This window comes from Neoarius graeffei, chromosome 4 (genome assembly GCF_027579695.1).
Source record: "Neoarius graeffei isolate fNeoGra1 chromosome 4, fNeoGra1.pri, whole genome shotgun sequence".
Taxonomy (NCBI): Eukaryota; Metazoa; Chordata; class Actinopteri; order Siluriformes; family Ariidae; genus Neoarius; species Neoarius graeffei.
In genome coordinates, this window is record NC_083572.1 from 52,202,116 (window position 1) to 52,213,466 (window position 11,351).

Consider the following 11,351-nt stretch of genomic DNA (forward strand, 5'->3'; position numbering starts at 1 on the left):
TAACCTAACTTTTTTTTAATTGAAGTATATAAAACAAGTACCCTTTACAAAAAAGAAGTTTATTCAAGTGTGCTTCTAGTGTACTTCTTTTAAACTAAAAATAAGAGAGTATGCTTTCAATTTACTTTTTATTTACTTAGAGATATACTTAATAAAAGTTCTACATAAGTATACTTGGCTTATACTGAAAATTATATAGAAAAGTCTAAGTATATTAAACTTACACTTAAACTTTTAATCAAGATATAGTTAACAAAAGTATTAAAATATTTGTGCCTTATGTTTAAGTGTACCTGTCCTGTACTAAATTTTGATTTTTAAAGAAAATGAATATGTTCTTAATCCTGAGTATCTGTTGTTATTTTGTGAATTCTTACCTTTATAACTTCATTGTAACTTAAGGTACGAAACATTTAAGTCGTCTACTGGTAGTGTGCATGAGGTAAGGGTTAGGGCTCAAAAACTAATAGTATACCTAGAAGGGTAATTGCCGTAAACTTCAAAACTAAAAAGTGGACTAGATGTATATAACCAGTAACTAATAGTATATTTCCAATATGCTATCAAGTGTACTTTTATAAACTAAAAAGGGGACTAGAAGTATAAAACAAGTAAACTCATAGTATATTTCCAGTACACTATGCTTTTGTAAACTAAAGAGTGGACTACAAGTATAGAACTAGTGAACTATTAGTATACAAGTTTACTTGTGGTATTCTTGCAGTACAAAATAAAAAATACTAGTTGTATACTCAGAGTTTACTTCTCTTAGACTTAAAGTATACTTTTTATAAACTAAAAGTGGGCCAATTTAGTCCCAAGAAGTATTAGATTAGTTTACTTACCAGTATACTGTAAGTACATTGATATCAGTATACTTGGTACGCAAATGTATACTTAAGGAAATATACTTTAACTTTACTTAAGTATACTTTATAAAATTAACTTGAAGTATACTTCTTTTTGATAAGGGACAATCTAACAAATCCACAAAAATCAGGATAACAGATGAAGAAAATACATGGATGTAGACAAAAATAAATTCAGCAGAATAACTAGGCCTATAAAATTAATAAAACAAACAGGATAAATAAAAAGATAAATAAATAAAAAAACCTCAGCAATGCAGATGTTAGATATGCATCGTAGCCTAACATAGCCTACAGAATATTCTGTGTGTGCGTCACCTACTGGTGCATGTAGGATTCAGAACACAGCAGATGATTGCGGAGTTATAATCTGATTCAGCCACACAGAGCCGAGTACCAGACAGCAGGTTTTTCACCTCCAGCACTGACGGGCTCATGTTGCCATTTAGAAGTTGTTTGCATTGTTGTTCGATTTACAAATAGTATACTGGTCTTGAGCTGCATATTTTTACTTTACAAGATAGGCATCAAGTACATTTTACATTTTGGGCGGTTTTAAAGTGCATTTTGGTGGGTTTTGAACATATTTTGGGCTGGAAAACATCAGCAGTATCTGGCAACACTTAGCAAAAAGAAGTTTATTCAAGTGTACTATGAGTATACTTAATTTTTTACTAAAAATGAGGAAGTATACTTGAAGTTGACTTTTTATAAACTATATTTTATATACTTAAGAATAGTATAGTGAAGTCTACTTGGCTTATACTGAAAAGTATAAACAAAAGTCTAAGACTAAGTACATTAATACTAAGACTTACACTTATACTTTAATACTAAAACTTATACTTTAGTATACTTTTTACGTTTTTCTGCCACAAAGCACTAATACTTAGTATATCTTGCTCCAAGTGCATAATAAGGTCAAGTCATTGACTCATGCTTAACATTTAATTTATATATTAATATAATATAATGCTGAAGTTTAAAACTTTACAGTATATAGTATGTGTGCTCAATTGCATTATCTTTATGTACCTTAAAATCATACACAAAAACAGAAAAACTTTTGACTTGACTTTATTGATCATTTTCTCCAGTAAGGAAGGACTTGATTTCATAGGTCTTTGTTTTTGAAATGCTTGAAAATATATCAAACTTGTTTTCAACTTTCTGTCTTGTGATTTTGTAAATGCATCACACTCTTGTGTACATACAGTATGAGTAAACTTTAAGAATACATTAAGGAGTATATTTCCAGTATATAAATAGGAAGCTACAAGTAATATGCCAAGCAAACTTAAAGTATAACAAGTAAACTAGTGAAATAACCAACGTTTATAACAGTATACTTAAAGTATACAATAAAAATAGGGACTCGAAGTATATAACTAGTACAATGGCAGTATATCGGTAAGTGTACTTGTGGTATACTTTAAGCATATGAGAGGGATATACTGTACCAAGTACATTGATAGTATATAGATGAGTGTACTTGTTGTATACTTTAAAGTGTACTTTTGCAAACTTAAAATGAACTTTAAAGTATACTTTTATAAACTTGAAATGTTCCAATTTAGTCCAAAAAAGTATTAAATTTGTATACTTTCTAGTACACTAAAAGTACATGGTCTGTAGTATACTTGCTATACTTATACTGAAACATACTTAATAAAATGAACTTTAAGTATACTACTTTTTGCTAAGGGAACACTGAGCAAGCCTCAACAGAAGGGAAGAGGGGGTATATAGTAGACTAAGGTTGCGTCATACAGGTCTTAATGGCAATCTGCGGTTAATGTAGTGAATGTCAAGTTCTAGAAGATAGATAGATAGATAGATAGATAGATAGATAGATAGATAGATAGATAGATAGATAGTTTTATGTCGATATGTACAGTGAGCCAAAGACTCGTAATGAATACATTCAAGTTCAAGTCAACTTTATTGTCAATAATGCCAAATGTGCAGGACGTACAGAGAATTGAAATTGCGTTTCCCTCTTATCCATGGTGCAAACAGTAATAAACATGAAATATAAAATATAGGTACAAGATATAAACTTTATTAAAAAAAGGGGGGGGGGGGGTATTTACACACACAAGCTAAAGCTATCTAAGTGGCAATCCAGAAAGTGCAAATGTGGCAGTGTGAACAGAATAAATGGTATAAATTTAAATGTGACGAATGGCAATATAAACAGAATGAACAATGTAAACGGGAACAGCAGTCTGACAGTATAGTAATTATCAGTATAAATATAAATAAATATGACAGTATGAGCAGAATTTTCAGTGTAAGTATAAATATGGCAGACATGACAGTATAAACAGTGTAGCAGTGAAGTCTATCAAAGATAAAAGATGTAACCTTTGATATAAAGGTTATATATTCGAACCTTTATATAAAATCTAATTAACAATCAATTAAGAATTTGTAAAATAGAAACCTAAAACTAGGGCGGCACGGTGGTGTAGTGGTTAGCGCTGTCGCCTCACAGCAAGAAGGTCCTGGGTTCGAGCCCCGGGGCCGGCGAGGGCCTTTCTGTGTGGAGTTTGCATGTTCTCCCCGTGTCCGCGTGGGTTTCCTCCGGGTGCTCCGGTTTCCCCCACAGTCCAAAGACATGCAGGTTAGGTTAACTGGTGACTCTAAATTGACCGTAGGTGTGAATGTGAGTGTGAATGGTTGTCTGTGTCTATGTGTCAGCCCTGTGATGACCTGGCGACTTGTCCAGGGTGTACCCCGCCTTTCGCCCGTAGTCAGCTGGGATAGGCTCCAGCTTGCCTGCGACCCTGTAGAAGGATAAAGCGGCTAGAGATAATGTGATGTGATGTGTGAAACCTAAAACTATTATACTGCATAATAATTATATATATATATATATATATATATATATATATATATATATGGCGGCACGGTGGTGTAGTGGTTAGCGCTGTCGCCTCACAGCAAGAAGGTCCTGGGTTCGAGCCCCGTGGCTGGCGAGGGCCTTTCTGTGTGGAGTTTGCATGTTCTCCCCGTGTCCGCGTGGGTTTCCTCCAGGTGCTCCGGTTTCCCCCACAGTCCAAAGACATGCAGGTTAGGTTAACTGGTGGCTCTAAATTGACCGTAGGTGTGAATGTGAGTGTGAATGGTTGTCTGTGTGTCAGCCCTGTGATGACCTGGCGACTTGTCCAGGGTGTACCCCGCCTTTCGCCCGTAGTCAGCTGGGATAGGCTCCAGCTTGCCTGCGACCCTGTAGAAGGATAAAGCGGCTAGAGATAATGAGATTATATATATATATATATATATATATATATATATATACTGCATAAAAAATAATAAGTTGTGAAAGTTAGGAAATTATAATCAGGAAAAAAAATCATAGGGGAGAACGGGGTAAGATGAGCATAAGGGTAAGATGAGCCACCCCTTGTTTCTAGGAAATGGTGCACAAATTTAATCATGGGACTGCATTTTTAGGAAGAGAGGATCATTTCTAACAGCCTGTGGAGAAGGGCAGCACATGGAAAATGTGGTAAGTAAAATATGTGTAAGTATCAGGGGCGATTTCTCAGAGACAACAAGGGAAGCCGAGCTTCCCCTAAAATTCTCTCCCCAAACTGCGGCATCTATGACGTTGAATTCTCATTAAAACAATAACTTGCATAACATAATATATGCCCAAGATTGTATTTACGTTCATAACTATCCTGTAACTTATTTGAGTGATGTCTGACGAACTTGCAGTTCGCTACGAGAATTACCTTTGCTGCCAGGCTGTAACCAGCGTTGCCAGATACTGCTGACGTTTTCCAGCCAAAATATGTTCAAAACCCACCAAAATGCACTTAAAACCTCCCAATCTGGCAACACTGGCTGTAACCTTTCTTATTTCAATGGGCTCTATGCGCTGGCAGCCGGGTTTCCGTTGCAGTCTATGAGAGGGCTCTGAACAGCCAATTTCGGCTGGTTGTTATTGGTTAAAATCGACAAAATCGTCACTTCCAGGGAAGCCGGGCTTCTCTGTGACTAAACGAGACAGTGGGAGGGGCAAGAAGCCGGGCTGATGAAGGATTATTGGAGGTGGTGTTTGAAAGACATGAGGAGGGCGGGCTCTGTCGGCGAGGAACACGGAAGTATGATCAGTCAGTCCCTAGCGGATGTCGAGAAAGTGTAGTCGTGTGCCAAAGTGCTGTCCGAATTTCTTTTCATATAAACGTTTCTTCTCATTGATGTCTCTGTACATTACTCTGTAAATAAATGTAAATATTACTCATTGTGCTCTGTTAACTTTCATCCATTCTATCAGTTTGATCATTCGTGAATTCACTCGTTTATTTCATTTGTAGTTCAATCTGGTTGTAGGCTAGCTTGAGCCTTATTGGGATCTGCAGTGCTAGCTGCTAACAGAAATTGGTAAAGTCTCTGGAAAGCACAACCAGCTGGTATGACAGGGTCACAGACCATTTTCTGGAAAAGGAGCGGAGGGCAGAATTTGTGTATAAATAGTGTTCATGTTCATGAATCTGAAGTGTGTATATTGTTCAGTAATGTTAAGAGAATGGTGGGCTCTGTGTTATAGGTTATACCTGGGTATAATATTCAAGGTTCTGTGTGTTGCATAGCCTACCTGGTTATGAATTTCCAGACTGTGTTGCAGAAGATGTTCAAGGATGTGTTGCACAGCTGGGTGTTGTGTTAAAGACTCTGTGTTGCATATCAGGGTATGATGTTCAAGGCTCTTCGTTGAATAGCCAGTGATTTTTGGATGTTTGATATTTTTGATTAAGGATATGAGGCACTAGCCTGGCAAGCCAGACTATAACATGAAATGAACAAGCAAAAATACTTTCTGCCACTAGGTAGGGTTGTCTGGTTCATTATGCTAATGGGGCACACCTTTCTATGCTTTGATATCCGGCCTACAGGTTTTACGATGAATGCGTAAAATGGGCTTCCCCTGTTTTAAAAACCAGCAGCCGCCACTGGTAAGTATGTGATTTTTTGCTCTCCGAGTGAAAAATTTGTGTCCAGAGTTAACCTTTTTTGGAGAAAACTGGAATAGATCAAAATTCAGGTGCAATACAAAGTAACAGGTGCTCTTCCAAGGTATAATAAGAGGGCTAAAGAAAATCACGAATGTTAGCCTACTTAACTTTGAGAGGCATTTTTTTTTTGAAAATGGCAGTTGCAGGGGAAGATGAGCCATTAGGTTTGGGGCAAGCTGAGCCACTTATCTTATCCAGGTTTGAATCAACAGGAATCTTCCCCTACAACAGGAATAAATTCACTGATGATGATTTTGAGCCATCTGAGGTGACAGACAGACCTAACCCTGAGGATCCAGGCACATCGGCAAGCCCTAACCCTGAAGAACCAGCCATATCTGCAAACCTTAACCTTTAGGAGCCAGCGCCTGTACTTCCCCTCTCGGTCACACAGCTCCAGTCACCCTCTCGCACTAATTCTGATGACACTCACAACATTCCAGTGGCTATAGGTCTCCTGAGACCATCATTCCCCTGCCCAAAGCACCAGCAAGAAAAGCAAAGCAAAAAAGAAAGAGGGTTAGAACAAGGATATTGACGGACACCCCGGAAAAGGAAGAACTAGAAAGGGAAGTAGGTCAAAGACAAAACAAGAAATTCAAAGTGAGAAAGCAAGGAGCAAGCAAGCCAGCAAGAAAGAAGATCCCTGAACCCAGTAGTTCAGAGGAAAGCACTGGAAATGTTGCGTTAAATGAGAGTTCTGATTACAGCCTTGACCTTACCAATGATGAAGAGGACCTAACGTTGAATGTTGGTGATTTTGTGGTAGCCAAATTCGCTGGGAAAAAAAACCTATCACCTATCATTACATCGGTTTGGTGTAAAAGCTTGACCACACTGAGCTTGAAGCACAGTTCCTTCAAAGGAGCTGTACCACTCATGGGCCTGACAAGAGACCTACATTTACATTCAAAGAAAAGGATGAGGCTGTGATTCCAAGAGAGGATGTTGTGAAGAAATTGCCACAACCTTTCTCTGTGGGAGGGACTGCAAGAAGAGAGAGGCAATTTGTCTCCCCCTGCAACTTGAAACAGTGGAATATTGAATAAATACCTGTTTAGTGTCATGCCTTATCTTACTAAGACAACGACCTTAATTTAAATTCCATTGGTTTACTATTTTACAGACTTCGTTAAGCAATATTGTTCAACTCTTTCTCAGGAAAAAAAGTTATGATGTTACCAGTCTGATCTTCCCCTGCAACTTGAAACAGTGCGATACTGAATCCATGGGCTGCATTAGTTTAGTGTAATACCTTAAATTACTTTTTTCTACTATTTTACAGACTTATAGACCCCTTCGCATGTTTGTAAACAAACCGACCGTTGCCAGGATGCGTGCGCAGCCTGGACTCAGAAACAATGGCGCTGCCCATAGACCAGCATTATGAGCTGTCGGATTATGCAAAACAATTGTCGTTACAAGATCAAGAATGCGACATAAATAAGTTAACTCTAACAAGTGGACATCGCCTACTGGATCCGTATTTAATTAAAGAGTGGATGGACGATGTTAGTAAGTTCCCTGGTATACAATGGCCAGATATATACTCGTACCTTAATGACAAGACTTCAGTGTACACCCACGAAAAACTTCGTGCCTACAAGTCTTTAGACGCATATGATTATGTTATGTGCGGGCATGTACAACTTGATTAACAATGGGACATTCATATTCATTTTGTTTTAATCAAATTATGCCAGTGATGTGATGGCAATGTGGCTTTAGCTACAACAGCAAATACCAACACTAAACAGCAATTTGCAGGAGGTAATGGCATGAAAGAAATGATATGGCCCTTTTCCACTACCTTTTTTCAGCTCACTTCAGCCGGACACGGCTCGCGTTTCGACTACCTCAGAGCAGCACAACTCAGCTCGCTTCAGCCCTACTCAGCACCCAAAACTCGCACGGTTTTGGAGTAGGGCTGAAGCGAGCCCAACCGAGCCGAGTGGGGCTAGGGGCGTGAGGAGACACTCCCCTGTGCACTGATTGGTGAGGAGGAGTGTCCTCACATGCCCACACACGCCCCGCGAGCACGCTGGGATCTGTAAACACCGTAAACCCGGAAGAAGAATAATTACGAATTACGAGAATTTCTGAAGCCTTATGCGCCTCGCCTCATCTATACGCTCTTGCCAGTATCTGTTGGCGTTGTCGGTGACAACAAGCCACAGCACCAAGACCAGCAACACTAACGACTCCATGTCCTCCATGTTTATTGTTTACTATCCGGGTCGTGAGACTACCGCTTAAAAGGTCACTGATGTCACTGTTTGCGCCGCCTAACGACATCACGTGACGTCCACCCACTTTCGCTAACTCCACCCAATGTGTCCACCCACTTCCAGCCAGCACGGTTCAGTGCGGTTGTAGTCGAAATGCAACCCCAACAGCCCCACTCAGCTCGACTCAGCCCAACTCAGCCGCGTTGGTAGTGGAAAAGCGGCAATAGTGTAAAGAGTGCAGCTAAGAGAAATCAGAGCTGCGTAAAAAGCGAGAGGCAGAGACCAGAAATGAAACTGAACAGGGCTAGTCTGGCTAACGCGACTTCAAAGCTCTGCGAGCATTTGGTCTGGCAAAGATATTAAGCCCAACCATTTCCCAAAGGCGTGGTTGACCCGCCTCCCTGAAATGCCTCAGTTTGCTACTGGTCGAAGCCAGAAAAGGCTGTGACGAAGCTAAAACCAATCACATCACTCTTTCCTCTGACGTATGTGACGCGACGGAAACTGCTTGAGTAACAGGAAGAAGATAAATACCTCCAGGGCTGCTCTTTGCTCCGTTTTCAATGAGAACTTCCCGTTGAATGCTTTCAATACAGCATCTACCGCTGTGTCAAAGGCTTGCCGCTGCTCCATGTTCGTAATGTTTCTAGTGAATGAAGCGCTTCCGGCATAGATTCTGTAAACAATCTATGGCTTCCGGTCGCAGTTCTACTACGTCATTGCCTTGAACACGCCTCTACCCAGGGCCGTTGGAGATGCTCAAAGTTGATTGGCTCCCGATTTTTCGGGAGCTTGGAAGAGCTGGAGATAGCTTGCCTTGCCAGACTAAGCTCGCAACAGGCCCTCGTGTTGCATCACACTTAGGATGGGCGGGCCCAGGCTAGAACGGGGCGGGAGCTAGGTTAGAGCAGTCAATGTAAGTTGGCATTTAGAGTGAGGGCACACAATTTTACCTTTCCATCCTTGCTTTAAAATTGTGATTTTCGGCATACACAAATAATGATGGCACAAAATCTGGACTGCTTGAGTCAAGCGAGACCTCTCCTACAAACAAAATTGCATGCAAAGCTAAGTTAACATGCTAACAATATTCATTACATTGTGTAACTATGACCCAGCTAATCAGACAAACGTTACCAAAATATTTTGCTACATCAATAAACGAAGACTAGAAAGAATAAAAAAGAAAGGTTTAATAAATAGCCTGATCTTACCTGTGATGAAGTGGGCGATGCAAACCCGCGCATTTTTGATAGTGCTTTCATCCCAGTCTACACGTTTGATGACTTGTAGTCATAGACGTCGGCGATTTTTTTGGAATGGGTGAGATCCTGCTGGAATTCTGTACATTTTAACCCCATCACTGCTACGATTCTGACACCCGACAACACAACAACTAGGCATCGCTGAGTCTTTTTTGAGTCCAGGCTGCGCGCACAATTTCCTCTTACGTATGAATGACGTTTACTGCGAAGGGGTCTATACAGGGAAATTTGTTACATAGGCCTACCTGTGGGGCGGCACGGTGGTGTAGTGGTTAACATCAAAAAAGATTGATGTTGCAAAATGTCGCCAACTTGTTCATTCCATGCCTAGAAGACTTGGTGCTGTCATTAAAAATCATGGAGGCCATACAAAGTACTAGATGTAGTAGTTTTTGTTGTGGGGTGTACTCATTTTTGCACCACCCTAATTTGAGTAAAACTGAAAAATGTGTAATCTAAGTTATATTATTAACCTTACTTTCACGTTATAAGTTAAACAGATGTTATATTAAACTTTGTCTTTTCAACATTTTGGAAATTGTGTTCATTGAGATATTGTTTAAAATGTTACTTTTCAAAGGGGGTGTACTCATTTACGCTCAGCACTGTAGATAAGGTCAAAAATAAATGCAAAAAAGATACTCAGTCTTCTCCAGTGTTTGACGGGACAAACTTAGGGAGAAAGTAGAAAGAAAGAAAAAGAAAGCACGATTTTATTCATCACACACTTGTGAAATTCCTCTCTGCATTTAACCCATCTGAAACAGTGAACACACACACACACCAGGGGCGTAGCTAGGATTTTTCAAAGCGGGGGTCACACACTGACTGCCAGCCTGAGTACATACCTGTAGGTTTGTAAATGAAAAACTCATTGAATACATTTGAGAAAATAATGCGGTCTTTGAGGCGGCACGGTGGTGTAGCAGTTAGCGCTGTCGCCTCACAGCAAGAAGGTCTGGGTTCGAGCCCAGTGGCTGACGAGGGCCTTTCTGTGTGGAGTTTGCATGTTCTCCCCGCGTCTGCATGAGTTTCCTCTGGTTGCTCCGGTTTCCCCCACAGTCTAAAGACATGCAGGTTAGGCTAATTGGTGGCTCTAAATTGACCGTAGGTGTGAATGTGAGTGTGAATGGTTGTCTGTGTCTCTGTGTCAGCGCTGTGATGACCTGGCGACTTGTCCAGGGTGTACCCCGCCTTTCGCCTGTAGTTAGCCGGGATAGGCTCCAGCTTGCCTGCGACCCTGTAGGACAGGATAAATGGCTACAGATAATGGATGGATGGATGGAACGTGGTCTTTGCATCATTCTTTCATCTCATGTTGCGAGCTGTTGAGATATCGGACAATTATTAGGCCAAATCAGCTTTATCTGGCAGTGTATGGATAGTGGCTCGACATCTTACCCTAGTCAACCAATGCAGCTTGACCATGCTTTCTAGTGCGATCGTGTTGCGCTTGTGCAGAACTAGATTTTGCACCCAAACCACAGGACGTCCATACAAAGTTATAGAAATCCTAATGAGACTGAGGTGACAATCCATCCATCCATCCATCCATCCATCCATTATCTGTAGCTGCTTATCCTGTTCTACAGGGTCGCAGGCAAGCTGGAGCCTATCCCAGCTAACTACAGGCGAGAGGTGGGGTACACCCTGGACAAGTCGCCAGGTCTTCACAGCGCTGACACAGAGACACAGACAACCATTCACACTCACATTCACACCTACAGTCAATTTAGAGTCACCAGTTAACCTAACCTGCATGTCTTTGGACTGTGGGGGAAACCAGAGCACACGGAGGAAACCCACGCGGACACGGGGAGAACATGCAAACTCCACACAGAAAGGCCCTCGCCAGCCGCTGGGCTCGAACCCAGGACCTTCTTGCTGTGAGGCGACAGTGCTAACCACTACACCACCATGCCGCCCCTGGTGACAATCTAGTTTTTTAAAAAAATGTTAGAA